Below are 26,095 nucleotides of genomic sequence, written 5' to 3'. Positions count from 1 at the left end.
CGGTGGGGCAGAGAGCAGTGGCGTAGCGTGGGGGGTGCAGGGGGTACACACCGCCTGCCATGCCGCCCTGGCTGCTTCAACCGCGTCCGACAGCCGGCTCGAGGCTCCTTCCGGCCGGGTCTCCCGACGGGGCGCTGCGAGCAGAGGCTCCGGCACCAAGCGCCACGCCGCCCAGGCTCGGGTCGCTGTCTGGACGCGCGCAGCCCGCCAAACGCACCATCTGCGGCGCTCTAGTGCCTGCGCGCCAAGACCGCCCACCCGCCCCGACGGGGCCCCCCCTCACCCGTGCCGGAGGCCGGCCGACGCACTGGCCCCAGAGCCGCCCCCTCCCCGCGCCAGAAAGAAGCCGCGTCGGGACTAGCCGGGCCGGGGAGGGGGACTGAGAAGGCTGCGCCGCGACGCCCAAAGATGCGCGTCTTGACGCAAAGGGGCCCGCGGCACCCAGACGCGGAAGGGACCCTCTCCCCCTGACCCGCCACTGAACTGCAATTTCCAGCTCCCTTGGCAAATCCCAGTCCCCAATCCCCAAGATGCTTTATTTGAGGCAGGGGTCCTTTAATTGCAAAAACAACACCACGGAGGGCAGTAGTCACCACAACGTTTGCCCCAGAGTAGAGCCGTCAGTATTAATGACCATGGTTAGGGGTTAGGGGGCGCAAATTACTTGCCTTGCCCCGGGTTTGGGGGCGCAAATTACTTGCCTTGCCCCGGGTGCTGATAACCCATGCTACGCCGCTGAACACAACATTTGTCTAAAGCGTGTAAAACAAAGTCAAGCCATACTGAATGCATTCGTTATTGAGCCATCAAATTTACAGAACAGGGATGAAATCTGTTTCTGTTTAGGCTATATCTGGAACAACTTATTATTATTATTATTATTTACAGTGTTGCTTGTACCATTAACGTGCATGTGTGGAAAATGTAAGTTGCCCTTTCCAGTCCAGAACTGCAGCAGTACCATTTGGTAGTTATTAGCATAAAAACAACATTAACTGTTTCTCCATAGTGCTGAACTCTTTGTGGCCTTCCTAGAAATAATAGATGAAAACTATCCCCAAATAAATACCCACACTTCTAATAAATATTAACCATGGTGACCTTTAAATATGAAGCAAAGAGTTCTGCTCTATTGCTTTGTCCCCGATAATGTGAAAACCACCCCACGGGGTTGAAAAATTGACTGTTCATCGGTCCTCAGGCTGTGTTTGGACGTGTGTTCCAAGAAGGCTGTGTGCCAATGTTCATGAGTGGCTTCATCTTCAAAACACATAGTCTTGCTTTCTTTCAGCTTTCCTAATTCTTCACATTCTTTCCTAGCAGGGGAAAAAATAATATGTTGGCTGCATTAACAGCAGAAACATTTGGAAGGGTAAAAACAAACAAACAAAAATAATCAATTTTCAAGGTCCACTTGCAGATGGATGGAAGTGTTTATGAAACATTTATTGTTCGGTCACAAGAGAAAATGTTGCTGTAATAGCAAAAGAGAGGCATGAAAATAGTGGGAGATTATTTCTACCACCCCAATATGCATTAAAATATGCTACTTTTCAGTTTGCAGTGACTTTAGGGGAAATGGGAATTTGGAACAAGGCAGAATTAAATAGGGTATATACAGTATCTTACAATATCTTGAAAGTCATAGAACAAATAGTGTCGATAGAGAAGACATGATTCTCAGCAAGGTTTAAACCAGGGGTGTGGAACCTGTGGCCCTTGATGCTGTTGGATTTCAACCCCTATCCAATCCAGCCAGCAATAACAGTGGTCAGGTATAATGAGAGTTGCAGTCCAGCAACAGCCAGAGAGTCACAGGTTCCCACCCCTACCTTATGTTCAAAGCCAAGACCCAAGTTAGGCACAATAGTCTTTGGTGACAAAGCTGCAGCAGAGATTTAAAATCACAAAACACGCAGCAAAGAAAAGTGTGTAAATATAGGCTGTAAAACCTTTTAAATGTGCCCTTTCTAGTGAAAGTATCCCACTTTTCCAAAGCATCCCACTTCCCTAGCACAGAGATAGACCACATGTTTAGTAAGTCATAAAATGGTTTACTTACAAAACTATTCAAAGGTCAGATTCATGTGCTTTTCCATACAGCAGTCAGAAAAAAATTGCACAGGCAATAAAATGTTGCTTGGTTACAGAACGGTAATACACACCACCACTTAAACAACTCTCCCCCCTGCTAAGACCATTCATGCAAAATGCATAGGAAGGTGCCTGCAACACCAGGGCATTTCCCAGGAATAGGAACACTCTTGAGTCGGGATATAAGAAGGAAACAATTTTATTCTAACTTGTATTTCTCACAATCAACGCTGCTTTCATTCTGCTGCAGTTCAACTCCCACCAGATACTATGTTATTATTTTCACTGTCCATTGTTTAACAAGACTTATGTAACATACATAACTATTTATCTAATACAGTGGTACCTCGGGTTAAGAACTTAATTCGTGCCGGAGGTCCGTTCTTAACCTGAAACTGTTCTTAACCTGAGGTACCACTTTAGCTAATGGGGCCTCCCGTTGCTGCCGTGCTGCCGCCGTGCAATTTCTGTTCTCATCCTGAGGCAAAGTTCTTAACCTGAGGTCCTACTTCCAGGTTAGCAGAGTCTGTAACCTGAAGCATTTGTAACCCGAAGCGTTTGTAACCCAAGGTACCACTGTATATGTAACTTACATTCATTTAAATGTAAAGGAAACACCAAAATGAAATAAAATGAGATTAATTAATTCTTTGGACATTTAAAAACAGCAACAATAAGAATACTGATTATCTTCCCTTGAGTATAGTGGTACCTCGGGTTACATACGCTTCAGGTTACATACGCTTCAGGTTACAGACTCCACTAACCCAGAAATAGTGCTTCAGGATAAGAACAGAAACCGTGCTCCGGCAGAGCGGCAGGAGCGGGAAGCCCCATTAGCTAAAGTGGTGCTTCAGGTTAAGAACAGTTTCAGGTTAAGAACGGACCTCTGGAACGAATTAAGTACTTAACCCGAGGTACCACTGTAGTTTCTCTTCCTGATCACAGATGAACTTGCACACTGCAGCCATTTCTGCTTCCTCTTCTGCTCTTGTCAGTTTTTCAACATCCCTACCCTTGAGGAGTAATCACATTTAATCTAAAACATATTCCTGAATTGAATGCCCCCCTTGCCCACCCTAAAACTTATCCCCCATAGGACCCAGGGCAGGTGTGCCTACTGAATTCATCCAAAGATGCCTCTGAAGGGGACTTTTGTGAAAGGGTTCATATGTTCCAAATATTGCACTTAGAAATGAAAGCCTCTGTTTTAATTATTGCAGCTCCTATCAGCTTGTCTTGATCTTGGCTGCACCATTTGAAAGAGATGATTACAAGGCCTCTGTACAAATGCGACTCTCAAATCTGAAAAGATAAAATGACCAGTTTTACCGAAACCAGTTTTGGTCTAGCAATCTTGTTGAAATTATCCAAGGGCCCTAAGGGACATTAATCAGATCAGTTTGCATCTCTCTCTGGGTGTGCAATTGCACAACTATTTTGCATACAAACTGCTTGCATGAATGCATACAAAGAAAGTGTTTGCATGGGCATGTAATTAAATAAGATCATATCTGACAAGCAAATCCCAGATAGAATAAGCACTAATTACATGGTTACAGTAGAATCTAGCAGCGTTCCATGGTTTAACAGAACCACATTTCTCTCTCTCTTCCAAATCTGACCATGACTGGGTGTGTCTGTTATTAGAGAAAGGTTCCTCATAATTTGTGAAAAAGGAGGGGGAAACCCTCCTCCATTTCAATTGATCTAGTTCCCAGGAAATGAAGGAAATACAAGACACCAGTACAGGAAGCAAAGTAGCCTTCTCCTTCTCCTTCTCCTTCTCCTTCTCCTTCTCCTTCTCCTTCTCCTTCTCCTTCTCCTTCTCCTTCTCCTTCTCCTTCTCCTTCTCCTCCTCCACCACCACCCCTGCTGCATCAGGCCAAAGCCCCGTTTGGTCCAAAAACTTGTTCTCACAATAGTCAATCAGATGCCTATGGGAAGCCCACAAGAAAGGCACAACAGCACTTTTCCTATTTGTGATTCCCACCAACTGTTATCTAGAACCATATTGCCTCTGGCAGTGGAGATAGAGCATAGCCATATCCTCAATAAAATCTAATAGTTAGCAACAGCAAATTCAATCTCACATCCCTACTGTCCTGCTGTGGCTCCCAGCCTATTCCTGTGCTGATGTCAGGGAGAACCCACCCTCCAGCTCATCCAAACCCTCTCCTACCAGGACAGGGGGAGGCTGCATCAGTGCTTCTGCTGGGGGCTAAAAGTGTGGCTGGTTTTATGGAGGATGCTCAGTCACCTCAAGGGAACACCAAGGACAGCTTGCTCAGGGTTTGCCAAAACATGGAACTGGACCTGTTCAGGTGTGTAACCATTTGGGTTTTAAACACATGTATGCATAGACACAGCATGAATGCAAGGGCTAGTGACTTAATAGACATGACTGACTTAGGTTCATATAACTATTAGTCAAGGCCATCTGGCGAGACCTCAGTGCTGAATGGGGAACCCAAGCAAAGGGGCTCCTGCATCTGAACTGAAGTCTAACACTCTTTAACTATTGTGTTATGCAGTAGATTAGAGATCTTCTCTCCATCCCAAGCAACAGTCCATGTGTAGTTGGTGAGAAGAAGGAAAAAGAATGACAGACAGTTAAGAAAGAAAATTCAATGGGTGGAATAATTCAGAGAAAACTGGCAAGGTAATCTACCCTGTTATTACCCTCATCAAATATAAGGTGCCATCTTTCACAAGGAAGAGCTCTAGGCCCATAGCTTATTGGTAAAGCCTTTTGATTTGTATGTTGAAGGCCTCAGGTTAAATCTCCAGCATCTCTAGGTAAGCCTGGGAAAGACTCCTCACCTGAAACCCTGAAGAGCTACTGCCGGTCAGTGTAGACAATACTGAGCTAGGTTGGCCAATGGTCTGCCTCAGTATAAGGCATCATTCTTAAGGTGTTCATAAGCCTCACGTATAATGTCTCCCAGGCCAGAGACCTTTGAATATTTACACCAGTGAAGTATCAGGCATACAAATCTCAAGATAATTTTTTGTTGTTGTCCCTTCAATATTTCTCAATAGTTTAATTATTGTTTTAAGTAGTGATGCTGTGAAGCAGGATTTTCAGATTTTTGCCTCTTCTGTCCAATTCCCAGGCATCCTTTTCTGAGAAACATGCTGATGAAGCAAGCAATTAGATATCTCCCTTGAAATCTCCCTGTCTTACAAGATAAGGGGAGGCACCCCTATTATTCTTAGCAAAGGGGGGGTGAGGAATGTTGCTCCTCTAACTAAGTGTTATGTAAAAGCTCTGTTACTTTCCCTCAGTAAAGATGGATAGATATTTAGGGCACTATAAGCAGAATGAAAGACTGTCCCAACACAACCCGAGGTGGGTTGCACATAGCAAAGGTAAAGGGAACCCTGACCATTAGGTCCAGTCGTGATCGACTCTAGGGTTGCGGCGCTCATCTCGCTTTACTGGCCAAGGGAGCCGGTGTACAGCTTCCGGGTCATGTAGCCAGCATGACTAAGCCGCTTCTGGTGAACCAGAGCAGCAAACGGAAATGCCGTTTACCTTCCCGCCGGAGCGGTACCTATTTATCTACTTGCACGTTAACGTGCTTTCGAACTGCTAGGTTGGCAGGAGCAGGGACCGAGCAACAGGAGCTCACCCCATGGCAGGGATTCGAACCGCCGACCTTCTGATCGGCAAGTCCTAGGCTCTGTGGTTTAACCCACAGCGCCACCCACATCCCAGATAGGGTTGCACATAGGGATGGACCAAACTGTCATAAGAACCTAGGAAGACCCCTGCTGGATCGGTTCAAAGGCCCATCTAGTCCAGCATCCTGTGCACACAATGGGCAATGAGATGCTTATGGGAAGCCCACAAGCAGCACCTGAGCACAATAGCACTCTCCCTACCTTCACTTCCCAGTAATTGCGCTAGGAAGGCCTACTGCCTCTTACAATCGAGATGGACCATAGCTATCATGGCTATGGTAGCTTTATCTTCCATGAATCTGTCCAACCTTCTTTTAAAGCTACCCAAGTGGATACGTTCTACCTCCACTGTTGGAGGCCACCTCTGAACATCAGTTGCTGGGAGTTGCAGGTAGGCAGAGACTGCTGTTTTGCTCAGGTGCTGCTTCCCCGTTTCCCACAGGTATCTGGTTATCCACTGTGAGAACAGAGTTCAGGTCTAGATAGGCCTTTGGCTCAATCCAGCAGGGTTCTTTTTATGTTCTTATGACAGTTTTGTCCATCCTTAGATTCTTGATCTTTGGCCATAGCTGGTAAACTTGATGCTCAGAGCCTAGATGTTTTCACAGCCATCAAATTGAATGTAAAATCCTCTTGGTGGAAAGCTTCCCCCTTCCTTTGTATATTGCCAGCCTAATGGCTGCAGAATCCAGTCCTTAATTGACTGAGTAGCTTGTATAATGCGGATGGTTAAAATGACGAGATTGGACAGTTATTTCTTGAAATTTGTGTGCCGTTCTGTGACGGCTGTTGTTGTTAAATGCCCTACTAAAACTAGCAAGTCGTAGCTATAGCAGTCATTTTGTTTAGCTGAGGATTATTACACATTTTATGTTCCTGGTCTTTACATTTTATTGGGAGTATTTTGTTAGCTTCATAAATTATTCCATCACTAAGGAGGCAGCAGGCATGTAAAGACCAGATTCAACATAGCTTCTTCTGTGGCTTTTGTTTGTCAAAGCAAAATGGGTCCTCCTCTACCTCCTGGCTTGAAAATAAAACATTATCCTATCTTATTTTTAAAGAGGCACGTTCCCTCTGCAGGGAAATTTCAAAAGTAGAGACTCAGCTTAAACTAATTTGCTCCAATGCACACATGAAGCTCTGGCATATTCCATATTGTGAGAGAGAGAGCTCCATGCACAAACTGCACCTCCTTCTTCTGACCACAATAAATTATAGGGACTGGGTTGTGCTGTATATTAGGGATGGGGAAGAAATCCAATTCAGTTAGCAATTAAACTTCATCTGCAGTTTCCAAAATAATACATAAACGGAAACACATCAATTCTTCAAAATTTGCAGTTATCTGAATTTTGCAGTGCAGTTCTTCAACCAAGTAATGTACAATGGTAGTTTGGTTACCGAACAGCTTAGTTGACGAACAAATCAGCTCCCAAACACTGCAAACCTGGAAGTAAGTGTTCTGGTTTGCAAACATTTTTCGGAAGCCAAACATCTGTTTTGGCTGTCGGCATTGTTTCCAGCGCCAATCAGAAGCCACACCTTGGTTTGCAAACGTTTTGGAAGTCGAACGGACTTCCAGAACGGATTCAGTTTGAGAACCAAGGTACCACTGTATATAAAAATGCTCATGCTAGGGTAAAGTGTACGTAAAAGGGCATACATTTGTGAAAATAACAAAAAATGGGAAATTGCTTTACAAGATTGTATATACCAAAATGTATAAATTCAGCAGAAATCCGAACTAAAATGCTGATTTAAAGAGAATGCATTTCAAGAGAAGTCAACAGGACTCATACTGGATGATCAAAATCTCTCTGGGCATTCTTAGACACCTTTATGTTGTTGTCAGGCAGCATTGCCTGAAAAGCAACATGAAGCAAGAGATTGGGAGGAGTATTGGAAAGGTTACCAAATGAAAGTTTCCCAAGGGGGTATCACATGTCCTAGAGATTGGCATCAGAGCAACCAGTGCTGGTTTTGAACTATAAAGCCTTAAAGGGCTCAGAACTGCAATACCTCAAGGATGGGTCTTTCCATATGAAGTGACCTGGATGGACTCTGTGATCATCATTTGGAGTCCTTCTTTGTGTACCTCTTCCATGACAAGACTAGAAAGTGGCAACACGGGCCTTTTATGTGGTGGCTCCCCACTTATGGAATGCTCTCTCCAAGGAAGCTTTTCTGGCACCTTGATAACATATCTTTAGGTGCCAGGCAAAAATATTCCTCTTCTCCCAGGCCTTTGGCTAATTAAACAATCTATGGCCTTTTAAACTGTGTTGGGGAGTGTTGTTTTTGTTTGTTACTACGTCATGTATTTTTGTGTTTCTATAGAAATTTAACAAATAAAGCAGTAGTAGTAGTAAAACCAGGTAAAAATATTAATCAGCATTTAAAGGTTGGTTGGTTTTTGCTTGCATACATTACCCTTATAGAAGCATTCGTCCTGAATATGGAAGGCCAAAATGCAGTGATGGATAATGTGGTGGAGCAGCAATGATCACATCACCTTCCAATCGCTGAGCTGCACCCACTTACTGGGAAATGGAGAGGCAAGGCAAAGTGATCAGGGGTCAGCACATCTGCACTGTGTTCATCTTACCTTATCCCCTCCCAATAATAATAATAATAATAATAATAATAATAATAATAATAATAATAATTTTTATTTATACCCTGCCCTTCCTGGTTCAGAAAACAGGGCTCAGGGCAGCTAACAACAAATTTTAAACACTTAATTGTAATACAACATAGAAGCAGCATAAAATACAGTATAAAAACATGAATAACAATAAAATTCAAAGTTCAAAAATCAATTTGGGGGAAATCCATCCAATTACCATTAGATAGTCACCAGGGCTAGCTGGCTGAATTAGTCCTACTTGGGCCAGCGAGGAGGCCAGGGGAGAATTAGCTGTGGGGTCTCAGGGACATCAGCACAACTCCTCCCTGCAGGCAGCACCTATACTATCCTTTTAATGTACTTTCTTACAAAACGTGCATTTATGCAATGTGGTTTATTGTAAAATATGCATTTTATATGAAATTTGTCACATTCCTTTCAACCAAGAAGTGCATTGCTAAATTTAGAGAAATGCAAACAGCAGCCAGTCATTTTAACCATTGTTCTGTACTGCCTTCAGTGGGTATTAAGCATTGTTGTTCCCTGCCCTGATACCTTATAAATACTTTTATAAATAACTAAGGAAAATCCACAGGGAAACATATTAACCCAGGAGGTATGGAACAGATTAGTTTGTATCAGAATTTGAATGATGATGATGATGATCCCACAAACATCCTTAGTACGAAAGTTCCATAAGATTCCTGCATTTAACCCTAAAATGGTGGTCTCCCTGTCTGAGAAAAGCAAACTTCTGGATACCATTTCTCTGGCATCCACTTTGTGTGCAAGGCGCTGAAATGATGTGCGTCATTCCAATCTAACATTTTCTGTGAGTGATGCTTACATTTTGACTCTACTTTTTATTCATATTTTTCATAAGGAGAAGCTAAAGTTGCTGCTCTCCGCCAGGGTCACCAAGAGTTCACTAAATGCTGATAGACTGTGTTCTGTATTAATGGCGCTAAGCTAACTGCCTCCCAGTTCTGCCAGATCCCTTTCTTTAAAGAAATAGCTCTGTATTTCACGAGGAAATATTTTGTAAAGCTTTCCCTGCTGATAATTTGTCTGAAAAAAGAGACAGGCTTAATTATTTATATTGACTTGGAAAGTTGGGTATTAGATACGTTCAATAAGATCTGTGCTTTGTTTATGCAGAAATATATGGAAAGAGATAAATATATCCAGATTGTGGAAAGAGCTGATTTCTTATTTCTGAGCTTCATTTCTGCAAGTAGCATTGTTGCCTAATTGTTTGCATTTTTAGCCCAGTTTGCAACCCGGAACTTAACTAACAATTGGAAGTTAAATTGGAAGTGCTGATTTGTCAATAACCTTTAATATAGACTAATGAACGGTGGGGAAAGGCTTGGAGAAAGGAGTTCAGATCTCTGCCATGGTTTTATTGTGTGGCCTTGGTCAAGTCTCGGCACTTCAGTATGGGGTATGTGTAAAGCAAAGCAGGAGCCAAGCAAGCTAACAAACATTGCTCAGGGGAGACTTGTTCCGCCAGGCAAAAGTCCTGCCTGACTTGAAGCTTTTTTTTATTCCTTCCAAGTCAGAGGGAGGCAGACTGGAGGAGGGCAAATGTTGTCCCTATTTTCAAAAAGGGGAAAAGAGAGGACCCAAATAATTACCGCCCAGTCAGTCTGACATCAATACCAGGGAAGATTCTGGAGCAGATCATTAAGAAAACAGTCTGTGAACACCTAGAAAGGAATGCTGTGATCACCAATAGTCAGCATGGATTTCTGAAAAATAAGTCATGTCAGACTAACCTGATCTCATTTTTTGACAGAATTACAAGCCTGGTAGATGAAGGGAACTCAGTGGATATAGCCTACCTTGATTTCAGTAAGGCATTTGACAAGGTGCCCCATGATATTCTTGTAAAGAAGCTGGTAAAATGCAGTCTTGACTATGCTACCACTCAGTGGATTTGTAACTGGCTGACTGACCGAACCCAAAGGGTGCTCATCAATGGTTCCTCTTCATCCTGGAGAAGAGTGACTAGTGGGGTGCCACAGGGTTCTGTCTTGGGCCCGGTCTTATTCAACATCTTTATCAACGACTTGGATGATGGACTCAAGGGCATCCTGATCAAATTTGCAGATGACACCAAACTGGGAGGGGTGGCTAACACCCCAGAGGACAGGATCACACTTCAAAACGACCTTGACAGATTAGAAAACTGGGCCAAAACAAACAAGATGAATTTTAACAGGGAGAAATGTAAAGTATTGCACTTGGGCAAAAAAAATGAGAGGCACAAATACAAGATGGGTGACACCTGGCTTGAGAGCAGTACATGTGAAAAGGATCTAGGAGTCTTGGTTGACCACAAACTTGACATGAGCCAACAGTGTGACGCGGCAGCTAAAAAAGCCAATGCAATTCTGGGCCTCATCAATAGGAGTATAGCATCTAGATCAAGGGAAGTAATAGTGCCACTGTATTCTGCTCTGGTCAGACCTCACCTGGAGTACTGTGTCCAGTTCTGGGCACCACAATTCAAGAAGGACACTGACAAACTGGAACGTGTCCAGAGGAGGGCAACCAAAATGGTCAAAGGCCTGGAAACGATGCCTTATGAGGAACGGCTAAGGGAGCTGGGCATGTTTAGCCTAGAGAAGAGGAGGTTAAGGGGTGATATGATAGCCATGTTCAAATATATAAAAGGATGTCACATAGAGGAGGGAGAAAGGTTGTTTTCTGCTGCTCCAAAGAAGCGGACACGGAGCAATGGAGCCAAACTACAAGAAAGAAGATTCCACCTAAACATTAGGAAGAACTTCCTGACAGTAAGAGCTGTTCGACAGTGGAATTTGCTGCCAAGGAGTGTGGTGGAGTCTCCTTCTTTGGAGGTCTTTAAGCAGAGGCTTGACAACCATATGTCAGGAGTGCTCTGATGGTGTTTCCTGCTTGGCAGGGGGTTGGACTCGATGGCCCTTGTGGTCTCTTCCAACTCTATGATTCTATGATTCTATGATTCTATGAATGACCAACTTTGGCTCCTCCAAACACTGAGAATGACTTAACCAGTAAGCTAGCCTTGGTTGCTCACTAGCTCTCTGTTATAGCCCTCCCTGCCTATCTCATGTGATACTAGGGATGGAGGAGAAGTTCATTTTGGTTTTGCATTTTAAGGCAAACCTTCATAATTTGCACTTCCCAAAACAAGATGCAACCCGAAACACAGCTGTCCTTCAAAGTTCTCTGAGTTTTGTGGTGCAGTTTTCAACCCCCAAATGTATACAAAAATGAGTATATAAGGGAAAGGGGTGCATAAAATGCATATATTATTGAAAATAAACATACAAAAATGCACTGTATTGGGGAAAATTCCTTGCAAAATGTGTATATTAGGAGAAATGTGCACTAAAATGCTGATAAATCTTCAGAATGGCTTTTTAAAAAAATGCAAATGGATGCAGAAATGTGGTGAAGTAAACTCAAGAAACTAAAAAGAGAAACTGAGAGAAGCCACAGTTAACAGAAATGTCAGTCCTTATATGATGCAGCTTTATTGTTTAGACTGTTAAACACTTACATGCTTGCCTCATTAATATCTGCCTTTGCCCAGACAAGAACTGCATGCATGTTAAAGCACTGCTGTTGTTATTGATGTATTTCCTATAATGAACAGTTGCTTAAATATCCTATTTAGGGAGAAGATAAGAAGCTCAGCCTTTTTGAGTAAAGCGTCTCTGTCCAACTTCTACTCTATTGCAGATTGATTAGTAGCACAGAAACCCCCACACTGTGCCTTCTGGTTTTGTGCCATGCACTATGAACTGGCAAGTCAACTGAGTTCAGACAGCGAGCGTCATTTATGGTTTCGAAGAAGCAAATAAGCCTGCCTCCCAACCACTCGGGATGGGGGGAGGTTGTGAAGCCCTTGCAAATTGCAGTCACCTTTACGTCAGGAGGTTAAAGATCATGCTTGTCAACAGGTCAAGCTACAGTGCTAATTCACCTCACTAATGAGTCCCAAACATCCCATAGAACATATGTCAGCAGCTCTGGCCTGCCTCCAGTGAGTAAATAAAATGAAAACCTTATGGAGGAGGTTAGCCTAGCTTTTTGTCACACTTGCATGGGAATTTTCCCTTACTGTTATCTCTGCCATAGCTGCATTGCTTTTACCATCCTGTTGTATGTGTTTCATTTATGTGCTGAGTGAAAATGAGGAATTTTATCATTATTGCCGGGCTATAGCCATAGACCACTTTTGGATGCAAATGGAAAGCATAAATAAAATAAATTAGAGCTTTAGGGGGCTTAACTTTCCTCCATTCCCAGAGAAAATGCAGATGCAAGAGCCAGATTGGCTTCCACCTCCCCAGTTCTCTTACGCTCTCAGTTCCCTGGCCAAATTGCCTCCCTTTTCTAAACGGTAAAAGTCAGATTTGGCTATGTTTGCTGCCTGAGCCAGAAGCTGTCTCAGAAATCTCTCAACTGCTACAATTTTATGGGACAATTTACACACCTTCCAATCCACTTACCTGGGACTATCACAACTGAGATCATTTGTGTGTCTTCTTTACATATGACAATCCTCAATTTGAAAGAATGGTTTGCAGGTGGAATCTTAAAGTTGCCCATCAACAGGGAGCACTCACACAGCAGACCGAGGAAGCACACAGGTCAACTGGCCACCTTCTTTCCAGCAATTTATTTACTTTTATTTAACAAGATTTAATTATATACCACTGTGTGTGTGCGCGCGCGCACACACACACACACACACACACACACACAATTGGTGTAAAATAATAGTCTTTAAACAGTAAACATAACAAAATTATCAAAATATAGATAAAACTAAGAGCTTTTAAAAAACAAACTAATGTACTGTTTGTTGCACACCACCTCAGTCTCCAAGTGGTGTGAGATTCCTGGGGTTCCAGGGTTCATATTTCTGTCGAAATGAGATACAACAGAAACTGTGGGGTCTTACAGTGGTACCTTGGGTTACATACGCTTCAGGTTACAGACTCTGCTAACCCAGAAATAATGCTTCAGGATAAGAATAGAAATCTTGCTCCAGCGGCATGGCAGCAGCGGGAGGCCCCATTAGCTAAAGTGGTGCTTCAGGTTAAGAACAGTTTCAGGTTAAGAACGGACCTCCAGGTTAAGAACGGACCTCCAGAACGAATTAAGTACATTGATGGCACCAGCCTAATATCAATAGGCAGGGAGTGCTAGATAACAGGTACTGCCACACTGAAAGATTGATTTCTCACAAGTATTGTCTTTCTGCTTTGGTTGTATTGTATTTTTATTTAACTTCTAGTAGTCCCCCCCCCAACGTGCCTCTATATGTATGAATGAGCATATGCAAACATATGCACAGGGTGTGTGTCCTCTTTGTAGGCAATGATGACATGCCCTGTTCTATCATCTGCTGAAGAATAATGTGGGGCACTGGATTTCTGCTAATACTAGAGCAGCCATCATGGCTTTTGAACAAACCTCCCCACCCCAGAGTTTCCTTTTAATGCAACTTTTCCTATCTGTTGCCTCCCTGATGGTATTTAAAAACCTTGTTGCAACAGCTCTGCAGCCAGAGGCCTGCAAATAATTATGGCTCGGATTCTGTGGTCATTTTGGATTGGTGTGAACATGATAAATGGCAAGTTTTAATTTGAACTATTGCTCAGCAGACTCACTCAGGTAAGCAATAACTCACTCCAGCAGGCAATAAACCAAAGCAAGAAAATCGCCCACACTTTCTTGAATGTGCTAACAAACTCTTTAGCAGTAAAATAAATATGGTCATGAACTTCCTTAATAAATTGTCCTTTGAAGAGCTAAGGAGGCAAAGTCTTAGACTCGCTAGGGGCCTTCAGGGTAAGTCAGAGAGGTTTTCTTTCTTTCTTTAAAAAAAGAAGTTTTTAAAAAACCATTTAGATTTTTTAATCCATTATTAGGTTGTGGGTCAGAGAGCCATACATAAAGCTAAATAAATACCTGCTACAACATTGATTTTCAAAATGTGAATCTTTTCCATATGTGTGCCTCTGTTTTGCAGAGCATACTGGGGCAAGTTCTAGAGCTCACTGAAACAACAATTGGTGCTCAATGAGGTTTTCATATGGATGTCAAACAGGGGAATTATGCCTAAATTATGAAGGGCATGGGAACTCTTCGCTACGGATTTAGAGTGCTATGGGGGCCATGACTTGCCCCCTACCTATATTCAAGGGCTCCCACAGTCCCTCTGTCTGGAATGTTTCATCATAGTCCTTCACTGGTGAGACTTGGGAGTAATAAACAGTGCCCAGGCAGGGCAGGGCAGGACCCTGGACAGCTCCCAGTGGTCCCTCCTGCCTGACCTATAGAAGATGTTGTCTCAGCAAAGGTCCAGAGCAGCTCAATGTTTTAGGGAGGCTGACATAGCTTTCCACTCCAATGTCGGTCATCTGCAAGTCTTTAAAGGCTTGTAGACAATTCAGCAGCTATGTGCTCCTGAGTGGCTGTGAAGCAGGAGAGAAGCTACTGAGGAGTCATTCTCGGGGTATGAGGATAATGAGAGAGCCTTGTTCTCAGGCCAGGAGGGTGTAGAAGTGGGTGCTGAGGGCTCCCCTACTATTTTGACTTGTGATTCACCCAAATCTGAATCCTCTGATGCTAGGACTTAGGATGCAGGGCTCATGACAATCTTGTCTCATTGTAGCTCTGTGTTTGGCTGTGGAGAGCAATGTGGTCTCAAGCTCTGAATTGCTTTCCTTACTCAGACTATCTCAACAAATACTGACCTCTGACAGCAAATAGCAACCACTGACATGTCTTCAAACTATCCTCTGTGAGGTAGCTCACATGACCACCCTACCCTTTAAAGCAGGGATGGGGAAACTGTGGCCTGATCTCTGCCCAGTAGCACAGAGTGGGTTTGCTTAATTTTCATTTCCCCCCTCTAGGGATTTTACATCCCTTGTTGGACTAGATGACTCTTGGAGTCCCTCCTAACTCTACAATTCTATGATTTCCAAAAAAAGAAAAGAAAATACAGCTTCTGAGAGTCATCATGGCTTGCTTTAGCAGCCTGTTTGTTAAGCCAAATAACAGTTGTATTTGCATACATACACACCACACCCCTTTTTTGGTGTAGATTATGTAGGACATCTGGTTTTAAAAAGTGTCGCAATTTCTAAACATATTCTAACACTCTTGGGAATGGAATATCAACAACTGTCTATTGCGGTGAACCGCAGGTCTGGAAAACATTCCTGCAAACTGAGTTCTTAAATAAACATCATGCATCCATAACACATAATGCAAAGCAACGTTCCTCCCCCTTACTCCCCACCACCATAAACTCAATATTTAGACCAGATGAGGTGCAAAATATGACTTTCCAGGATGAAGCTGCACAATTTACAGAAACACGTACTGTCTTTTCTATGTATACAGAGGAGGGCATGTGGGTTGCAGCTATAGTCAAAGCATTTCAGTTTACTTTGCATTCTCTCTAGAACATGATTTTTTATTTTTATTTTAAGTGAAAGGTTAGGGAAGAAACAAATGGATGCACCAAAAAGGAAGGGGAGAATCTGATACTTACTATATAAAATAGGCATTGTAAATTTGGCTCATTTGCTTCTCTCTATCCATTTATTCCCCACATCCAACAAACTTCTAACCCATATTATCAGATTCCTGAAAGTATCCAGCTGGACTAGAAGGACTCTAATGTTCTGCTATGCCACACCTCATGACAGCCATTTTGTGACTGGCACCAACAGCATTCTCTCAATGTCTGGAATGTGTCCATGGGTCCACAAAGGTTAGTGACCCCGTTCTATCCCAAGTAAAGGCTCCAAATAGGGCAATTAAAAGCACATCTAGAACAGCACCACACAAAGCTACAATATGAGTCAGGGATAGACAATGTGGTGCCCTCCAGATGTTGCCAGAGTTTCAGCTCCGGTCAGCCCCTGCCAGCAAGGCCAATGGTCAAGAAAGATGGCAGCAGTAGCCCAGCAACTTGGGGGCGGGGTGTCTTCATGTTGGTTGGCCCTAGTATAAGGTTGGAGCTACTACCAAAAGGCAAAAGTGAAAGCAGCCTAATCTGATCCTTGTTAACCCAAAGCAAATCCCCATTGCCCAGAAAGGAATGTAGCCCTCAAGCTGAAATAGTTTTCCCATGCCTGACTTTCTGGGTGGGGCAAGATGGTTGGTGATTTGTGGGGGCATTTGCAGGAGCACCAGACTGGTTCTGCCAATGCCATGACACAGCGGAGACCTCCCCCTCCTGACCTGCCACCTCACTCTTCTCCTCCCGATAAGCAGCAGATGTGTGGCACTGCCCCTCTTCACTCCCCTCTCCTGCCATGATGTATAGGATTGCACCACAACGCAGTTAATTACCCTACAATTGGAACTTCTGGAGTGAACTAGGCATCTTTTTAAACTATCTTTCTGATTTCTCTGACACAAAATATTTATCAGACAGCAGCCTCCAAAGACATATAGGGCAGAATCCAGTGTAGGGCTGTTCCCTCTGGTGTAACATGTAAAATTGTGAACCAGTGATGAAAGTGCAGCCAAATGAGAGTAGCACAGAGTGAGCTTAAGGGGGAAAGAGAGTAGCAGTGGTGAAGAGTTCATTTTCTCCTTTCCCTCCCCCTTCCACATTGCAGTGGGAAGTCTTTGACTAGGGATCTTCCTTGTAAACTCAAAAATCTACATTTAAATGTAGGCATTTTGCAAGCTATAGCCTAGAGAAGCCAGCGAGTATCAACATGGCACAGCTATTGAAGAGAAAATAAGCCTTCACAAAATAAAGGAAAGGTTTTTGCTTGGGCTGGGGGGAGGCGGTGGAAGAGAAGTAAAAGAGACGGATCATGGATTGACTTTTCAAAATATTGACAAATAGAAGCAGAGAGAAAGCTCTGTCCATAAATAAGAGGACTATTAACCACAATGTTGCTTTCTTCTAACTGTAATGTGACAGCTTTATCTTTCTTTTAAAACAAAAAAGAATAAAGCTGGATATTACCTTCTTTTTAAAAACAAAAACACCCAACATTGATAGCATCAAACCTCATAAAATATTAGTATCTGTCTCCCCAGCTATTAAAATTAATGGCTATGGATTCCTTTGTGTTCATTCTTCAGCTGTTTTATCACCTGATACAGTGTGTGTGTGTGTCTTTCTTTCTCTCTCTGTGTGTGTATTTCTCTGTGGCCATGTGTTTCATGACCAGCACCATTGAGCAGGAACTAAGTGCGACAACTCTAATTGGAGTAAGAGCTGTGATCCAAACAAGAGCTCATGTGCTACTGCAGGGACGGGGAACCTATGGTTCTCCAGATGTTTATTGAATCCCTGTTTATTAGCCATGCTGGTGGGTATCAATGGGAGTTGGAATCCAACATCTGGAGTGCTGGAGACTCCCCATTTCTGAACTACTGAGAGCCACTGTGGTGTAGTGGTTAAGAGCGGTAGTCTCGTAATCTGGGGAACCGGGTTCGCGTCTCCACATGCAGCTGCTGGGTGACCTTGGGCCAGTCACACTTCTTTGAAGTCTCTCAGCCCCACTCACCTCACAGAGTGTTTGTTGTGGGGGAGGAAGGGAAAGGAGAATGTTAGCCGCTTTGAGACTCCTGAAGGGGAGTGAAAGGTGGGATATCAAATCCAAACTACTACTACTACTACTACTCTTCTTCTTCTTCTTCTTCTTCTTCTTCTTCTTCTTCTTCTTCTTCTTCTTCTTCTTCTTCTTTCCTCACTGCCACCCCCTTTTCTCCCGGCCTTGCGCTGGGTCACTGTTAACAGATGAAGCTTTTCTGATTTCTCAGTGGCTACTAGGCATGATGGCTATGCACTACCCCCAGTGTTGGAGGTTGCATGCTTCTAAATGCCAGTTTCTGGGAAGCACAAGTGGTGAGAGGGCTGTTACATTCATGACCAACTTGTGGGCTTCTCAGAGGCATCTGGTTGACCACAGTGAGAACAGGATGCTGGACTAGATAGGCCTTTAATCTGATCTAGCAGGAATATTTTTCTTGTGTTCATTTCCATAAAGGTACATAAAGGCAGCTCAGAGTCTCAAAAATTAGAAACACAAAAGCACTGATTAGAGAAATGCAGCCTGGAACAGATAGGTTCTAAGGCCCATCTGAAGGCCACATTGTGAACCGTCCTTCAGATGAAGGGTGGGTTTACAAATTTAATAAATAACATAATAAATAAATAGTTCAGTTGGAAAGAAATTTCATAAACATGAGACCACCACCAAGAAGGCCCTGATTTTATGGGTACTGTTCCCAGCTTGATGCAACATCATAAATTTCCCTAGATTAAACTCAATTAATTTTCAAATGATTTGATTTATTATACACGGTTATGTTTTCTTCCCCTTCTACAGCAAATACATTCCAAAACTCTCCATCTCCTGGGGCTCTCCCTGGCCTTTCAGACAAAAATGTTTTGAGAACAACTCAATTTTGCTATTTGCATACTCTTACATAATATAACTTTCCCCTAGTGCTTAATCAATCATGCTGAAATGTCTGCAAGATCCTTTGGGTAGGCCTCTAGAAAGTTAATATCAATGACAATAATCAACTTTTCTTTTCATGAAAAATAAAACCTTAAAAAGTTGCCTCAAGTGGAAGTTGGATTTTGACAATGCCATGCAAATCAAGCCAAAATATAGTGAAAAGGTGTGAGATTCCATTCAGAAAGAACCTTTATATGTAATCTATGGGATTCAGAACATAAGCACCCAGATTTTTGCAAGATACTAGCCCTCTTCATGGGCTCAATCTGTGCAGGGGTGCAGGGGCACATGTACCCCATAGTCTCAGGCCATCCTTCCTACTTGCCCAATCTTTTGCACATTGAGGTGGTAGTTAAACTACCTGCAGTCCTTCATGCTCAACACAAAATAAGTTAAAAGAAGAGTCGACTGTGCATGCCTGTCCAGTTCTTGGAAGTTGAGCTTGGAGCTATTGCTTCAGAGCTTACATAGGGCCTTGAGGATCTGAATTCAGCTTCCATAAAAGGAAGTTTGCAGCCACAGGTTTTTGAGTGGGGACTGGATGTGATGAGATGCCATTCACACAATTAGCAATTTTGATTCCTGTGGCATGGTGTGACACATTAACAGCCCCCCCCCCCAGTTTGCCCATAGCCCGCTGTTAGGAAATGAGTTCTCCGGCATCTGACGAAGTCGTGGTGTCCCACCCTTTGATCACAACCATGTCTTTCATTCTCCTGCACAGAATTCTAACAGGAGGATATTTGTGGGAAACCTCTCTGATTTCACTTTAATGTCCTATTTGAATATAGTAGTGTATTGGGCTAAACTGACTTTTTTGCAGACTCTTGGGTCAATGCTGCTTAATGGTCCAGCCAGGAATGAACCAATTTTGGCCACTGTGGGCTGGCAAGGGGATTGAGTGGTTAACCCACTTTGTTTCCCTCTTGACCTTAAAAACCAAACTTGAACTTTCCTGGGACAGAAATCTCTAGAGCATCCCATAATCCTGCCTTGTTTCCCCCCAAGAGGTTTTTGTTTTTGCCTGTGACCCACCAACTATGAGGTAACGTCTCCTGATTTGGAGGTTGGTAATGCCCTCAATTATTTAATGACAGGGGACAATGTTTGTGCTGAGACTACAACTTGGCTCTCTAGTTTTTGGTTCCAACAAGGCTTTAGAGGAACAGCTCCAGCAACCTGGAAACAGGCACGACAACTTTGGTTTCCAACATACTCTGTAGCAGGGCATTTCCATGTTCAGAGGAGGTCCAAGTCCAACCACCAGAGCCAGTTGTCCTACTGGAGTGCACACACACACACACACACACACACACACGCATGCATACCTTCTATCTAGTGAATGTGGTGCCCTTCAGAAGTTGTTGGACTACAACTCCCATCGGCCCCAATTTGCATGGCTTATAGTAAAAGATGAAGGGAGATGTGCCCAACAGCATTTGGATGGTGCCACACTGACTATCCTTGACAGTATGGAAGCAGCTCCTGGAAAAAGTTATGGAAGGTTCTGACTCCTGACACCCCATATTCTTATTGTGCAATCTCTAACAGATATGGGATAATGCCTTAGAAGGAATCAAACTTTATCCAGTGCAGTGCTCCAGCATATGTCATCTTAGCACCTGCCATTCATCTCTGTGACTGGAATCACGCCAGTTGGCTGTGCTTCCCAGGCTCTAACACACTCACTAGCCACACCTCACACATTTGACAATAGAATGAAGGGGCTTCTCCTAACTGGTCAGGATTCCTTTTTGCTTATAAGGAGGAGCTCCTACACGCTCACATCTGTACATTCACTGGGACCCTTTATGCCAAAGGTATCCAGCATGGAACCCTCCAAACACTGCAGACTACAACTCCCATCAGCATGGCCAATAGGAATGATGGGAGTCGTAGACCAAAATATGTGGAGATCCCTGCTTCAGGCTGAATGCATGCCTACCAAAAGGCATAGCACTCATGCCAGCACTAGGGCCACAGTTAGAGGGCTCAATTCTGTTTCTGCTCATGAATTGAAGTTAGGCATTGGGTCGTAGCTGTTGTGTGAGCTCTCTTAAGGTATGTGCATCACTTTGAATAATTTAAAATGATGAATATTATCCCTCTACACCTCCCCCTCACCATGACGCGCCTTAAAAAGAATATGAATGAGCAAATGGAGATTATTATTTTTAAAAAAGCAAACCTCTCATACGCAAGGCACATTAAAACATTAGTGGTAAAACCAAGTAAACAAGCTGGCAATTGACCCGTCAATTGTGAGGTTTAGCCCCAATTTTTGTGTGTGCATAGCTGAAGGTTGTAAGCTGTACAAACCTTTATTGATCTGGGGTCTCTTTGTTTAAACAGCCCCTACTGTATTTATTTGTGCTGCTTCTCTCAAGTCAAACAAAAGGGGATGGATTGAAGTCAATCTCGGCATGACATCGCTGCCATGTGGTTCATTCACTCTGTATACAGATGTTTTCAATCTGCAGAGTTTGTCTTGCACATCCATATGAGATGAAGCAGGCTTGATTTAGGCTGGGAACAAAGCCAGAAAGAAATGAGGAGATACATCATTGACCCTTAATAAACAAGTTACAGAATGGCCTCGTTTTAGTCATTAGATCAGAAGAACACCTTCTGAGCACTAAGGCACTCCTTTAAAAAGTGCTATTTACCGCTGTTCGTGTTGAAATCAGATATCTGCGTTGGGTTGGGTTTTTTTTTTCCTTCCTTTTTGCATATGTGTGTTGTTATTTTTTTGCAAGCCAGAAAAACAGTACCAGTCTCGATTTAACATTGTGGGCAATGGCCACTTGCCAGATATTCTAGTATTCCGAAAGCATTCTTTTATTATAAGCAGCAATCAGCAGCTTCAGCTAAGCATGCAGCTCTGCTGCATTTAGGAAAAGAGAAGAAGGGAATCCCTCTTTGAAGAGCCACAGAGTTTATCCACATCACCACTTGGGTGTGTCTAGCAGGGCTGGGTCCAGGAGCGGATCTACTATGAAACGAATGAAGCTTAAGCTTCAGGTCCCCTAATCTTGGAGGGGCCCCAGAAGTGACTTTATTCATGCATGTATTCCATGCATTTCCTTACTTTTAATCCCCCACAAAACTTGAAAACTACAAGGCATAGGAAATATTTATTCACACCAGTGACGTTGACATGTGAGATAATCCAGTACAACAGTTTTAAGCAAACTCTTGAGATGTAGTGGAACAACCCCACTGTGGTTACCCAGACCGCATTGCTGGTTGCCAATGGGCTCCCATAACAATTCAAGCTTCAAGGACCCCAACATGTAGGTCTGCCGCTGGCTGGGTTCTGGTCCTGAGTCAGTGGAGGCTGGTACATTTGGGTGAATTGGGCACTGGCCCACCAAACTCAGTCAGACCCCAGCTGCTTGCCTTCTTTCTTAGAACTAGTCCAGGGGGTGGCACTACCTGTCAGCATCTTCCTCCTAAGTCAAAGTGTTGTCTTTGTAGAAATCAGCAGGGAGGAGGATGGTGGCAAAACTAGAATTAATTGACCCTGGTGGTCATATTGCCCTCCTTCCTGCCTGACCACTCCCAATGGACACCAGCACTCACTGCCCTCAGCAAATGCGCCACCTCTCATGCTACAAGCCCCCCCCCCCAACTTGTGTGGCAATAGCACGTGGCCATTGGTATTTCTTACAGTGGTCCAGGGTTGGGGCAGGGAAGGAGCCAATGTCATACGTTCTGTGTGAGCTACCCAGAAACTCCTTGGTCCTGGTCCTGAATTTGCTTTTAAGCTTTTAAACCCACCAAGCACGCCAAAAAGCAAACAAACCTTCATGATCCAAATGTGTTGCCCCACTCCCCATTCACACTCTCTCTGTGTGTGTCTCCTAGTAGGATCCTCTAAGCCAGAGACAGAGAACGTGTGGCCCTTCCAGACCTTGTTGTACTCCAGCTCCCATAATCTCTGCTCATTGGAGCTGGGGGTCCAACATCTGGGGGCCTCCTACACTAAACCATGTGTTTGGTAATCATAACTACCCTTCAGCCTAATCTTACAATTCTAAGGCAACATCCTGCTTTACAGTCCTGACTCTAAAGTATATTTCAAGTCCATTTTAAACATAAAGAACTCTAAGAAGAAGGACCTGCAGGGGCCTTGCAGTCACCCATCAACTGTTAGTCCCTGGATAGCAGACAGAGCAAGCACACAAGCTGCCTGGTCACAGTCTTCCACAATACAGCATTATAATTATTTATATTCAGAATGTAAAATCAAAAAAGCATCTTGTGGCACATTGAAAACGAGTAAATTTTATTAAGTTTTCATGGACTAGAGTCTGGTTCATCATAGACACTAGTCTTTGATATATTCATAAAACGTGTTATGACCTTTCTTGCCTTCTTGTAAGAACAAGAGTCTCAGTGGGTTGTAGTGGTGCTATGAGCCGGTGTGAATGCACCAGAACTTCTAAATGATTAAAGGGTTCCATGCCTGTCTTGTCCGTTTTTAAAAAAATGGCTTGTCTTACTCAAGACAGATCAGTGCACTTGTTTTGAATCCAGGGATATTAGAAACAGCTGGTAGTTCAGATACAGCAAAAGAGCCATTCAAGTTGGCCTCTTTTCCAGCCTTCCATTTTACCCCCTTATATCTTAAAGGAGGAGAGTGTATTATCTATCACACTGCTTCAGTGTAGAATTTGCTGATTAATGCAACTATTAGAGAATCAATCAGTGACTTGTTGTATTACTGAAGCAGGCAAGGCATCAAGAAAGAATTGTAGCATTCTGTGCCAACAGTTAAATCTTTCAATTTTAGCAGGCAGTTCAGCGTAGCTTGGCAGCATTTTAAAAAAAAAAGAAAATTATTATTATTTTGGTCTTTCCACTCCAGTGCTGATAAAATAAAGAAAGTTGCCTTCTGTCTTTTGTTGTTTTCAGAACTGTTGCCCTAAACCAAGCCAGACCCATGGTCTTGCCCAGCATCTTGCCCAGTGCTGCCTACTCTGGGTGGGCTTCTCCAAGACCCCAGGGAAAGGTCTTTCCCAGCCTTGGCTCATAAGAGCCTTTTTAAAAATGAGATGGTGGGGCTCAAACAGGGTTTCTTACATGCAAAACAAGAGCTCTACCACTAAACTGAGGAGGGCTTTAGTAGATGACCGGGGCAAGAAAAATGGGGCATGTATTTGTTATGTCAACATTATCAGCAATTATGACATCACAGGCAGGTTGCGATGGTGCAATGACTATATTCAAAATAAAAAGGGATAAAATGGTGCTGTTTTGGAATAGTAGTCTTGGGAAAATGCATGCAAGGAAATATTTCCAATGCTGAAAAACTGAACTGTCTTGAAATAGCTCTATATGTGATTTATTCTGTATAGGCTGTATCCAACTAAGTTCTACTCTGTCTAAGACTCACATTGATTACCACCCTTCTTCTTCTTCTTCTTCTTCTTCTTCTTCTTCTTCTTCTTCTTCTTCTTCTTCTTCTTCTTCTTCTATGATGATGTCATATTTTCCAAGGTGATTTACAAATATACCATAAGAACAAGTAAAAATAGTTTTTAAAACAGTAGAAAAAGGAACTATTGATAGGTGTTCATTTTACTTTGACATTAAACCTAAAGCAGAAATCTTTTCATCCAGACAGGAAAGCTTGTCTACAGGAAAATGTCTTCAGTTATTTGCAAAAAAGCACAGATAGTGGGTACCTGTTGTATCTCAACAGGAATGCTGATCTACAAAACAGGGGCAGTTACAATAAAATAATGCATGTTTGGTGTGTGTGTGTATGTGTGTGTGTGTGTCTATGGATGAGAGAGAAAGCATTCCTGAAATCTAAAAGCACAATCCTATACTATGCATGTCTACTCAGAAGTAAGTCCCATCAAGTTCAATTGAACTTACTCCTGGCTAAATGTGCGTAGGATTGCAGATGAACAGTACACAACGTGGGTACCAGAAGGGTCTTTTTGGGGTACCCCTCACTCCAGAAAAGAACTCTGTCTTCAGTAACCACCCATTGAATCTCTGGCTGCATCGAACCATGTGATCATTGGGTCTATTTTTACAGAACCATCCCAAGCAACTGCAACATCTATGCAATATGCACCTGCACTGGGAGACCCAGTAAGAAGTGCAGAGAAGTCAGAGAGAGGTTCATCATATCAAATGAGTCAGAGCTGCTACATATTGAAAACATGCAGCAAGATCAGACAATCAATAGGCTCTCCTGATGTTCCACATCAGCTCAGAGGGCTCTCATTGCTCAAGAGCTTGAACGTTAAGCTCCCCCCTTTTCTTTCTTTGCAACACTCCCCCCAGCTGTCAAATCACATTGATTTCCAGTCATTTTAACCTGGTCAAGCTCTGCAAACCCAGTCCCATGTGAGACAAGCCAGGACAGCTAGAAAGCCACACTGGATGCCTGATGCATTCAGTTCTTTCAACAGTGCAAATAATGTGTTGTCTTGCTTACGAGGGTTGAGGGACCGATTACACAGAAGGCTAAATCCTTCATTATCCCCATGATATGCTCTTCACACTTTTGCTATCGATACATGAGGCAGAAACGTTCCCAGTGCTAGCAATACAGCTGTCTGATCAAGAAGGGTTTTCCATGGGCCTTGCGCTGTTTCTGAATTACATCCTACCCCTGGGGGAAGTGGTTTCCCTTGGAGGTCATTCATGGGGTGAACATGTGTTCTCTGTTTCCCCGTCTTTGCTGATGGGAAGGGGAGGGAGGGAAAGACATTGCTGAAAAACATATGGTGTTTGGGAAATAAATATAAATTAAAGGAACAAACAAATTGAAGACAGTCGTAGCAGGCAGGGAACATGGGACACAGCTGAACCTGTGCATAATGTTCATATCAACGGGGACAATGCAAACGATACTTGGGACTTTCATGTGATGGGTTCAGTAACTCTGAACTTTGAATGACTCTTGAGCAGCCGAGAAAGCAAAAACAGGTGCTATGCTGAGGAATCCACGCCGCCAAGTCACAGAAGAGTCGCAGACCAATACACTTGCCTCCGGATTTTGTTCTCCTGTTGCTGTATGTTTAAAAACCATAATTGTGAGCCAGACATTGCTGATAAATGCAATCAAGGATGCAATGGGGAAGAGGTAGATGCCGATTCATTGTGCACCTGGAAGATTTGGCTCCACTGAATGGTGTGTGTCTGTTTGACA

General features: G+C 43.3%; 1 long non-coding RNA gene across 2 annotated transcripts in view; it reads left to right on the top strand.

Moving 5' to 3' along the window:
- The window catches only part of LOC308591792, a 97,971-nt gene that overhangs the window by 24,601 nt on the left and 47,275 nt on the right, over window positions 1-26,095 (top strand). Inside the window, exon 4 of one of the 2 annotated variants that reach the window (XR_014010264.1) lies at window positions 889-942. The exons of the other annotated variant lie outside the window; for it this stretch is intronic. This is a non-coding gene — a long non-coding RNA (uncharacterized lncRNA). Of the gene's footprint in view, window positions 1-888; window positions 943-26,095 lie in introns of those variants that run through there. 2 annotated transcript variants of the gene reach the window in all.

This window comes from Podarcis bocagei, assembly GCF_964188305.1.
Source record: "Podarcis bocagei genome assembly, chromosome: 7".
Classification (NCBI taxonomy): Eukaryota; Metazoa; Chordata; class Lepidosauria; order Squamata; family Lacertidae; genus Podarcis; species Podarcis bocagei.
The sequence above is the reverse complement of the archived record's forward strand: the minus strand, read 5'-3'. Positions and strand labels throughout refer to the sequence as shown.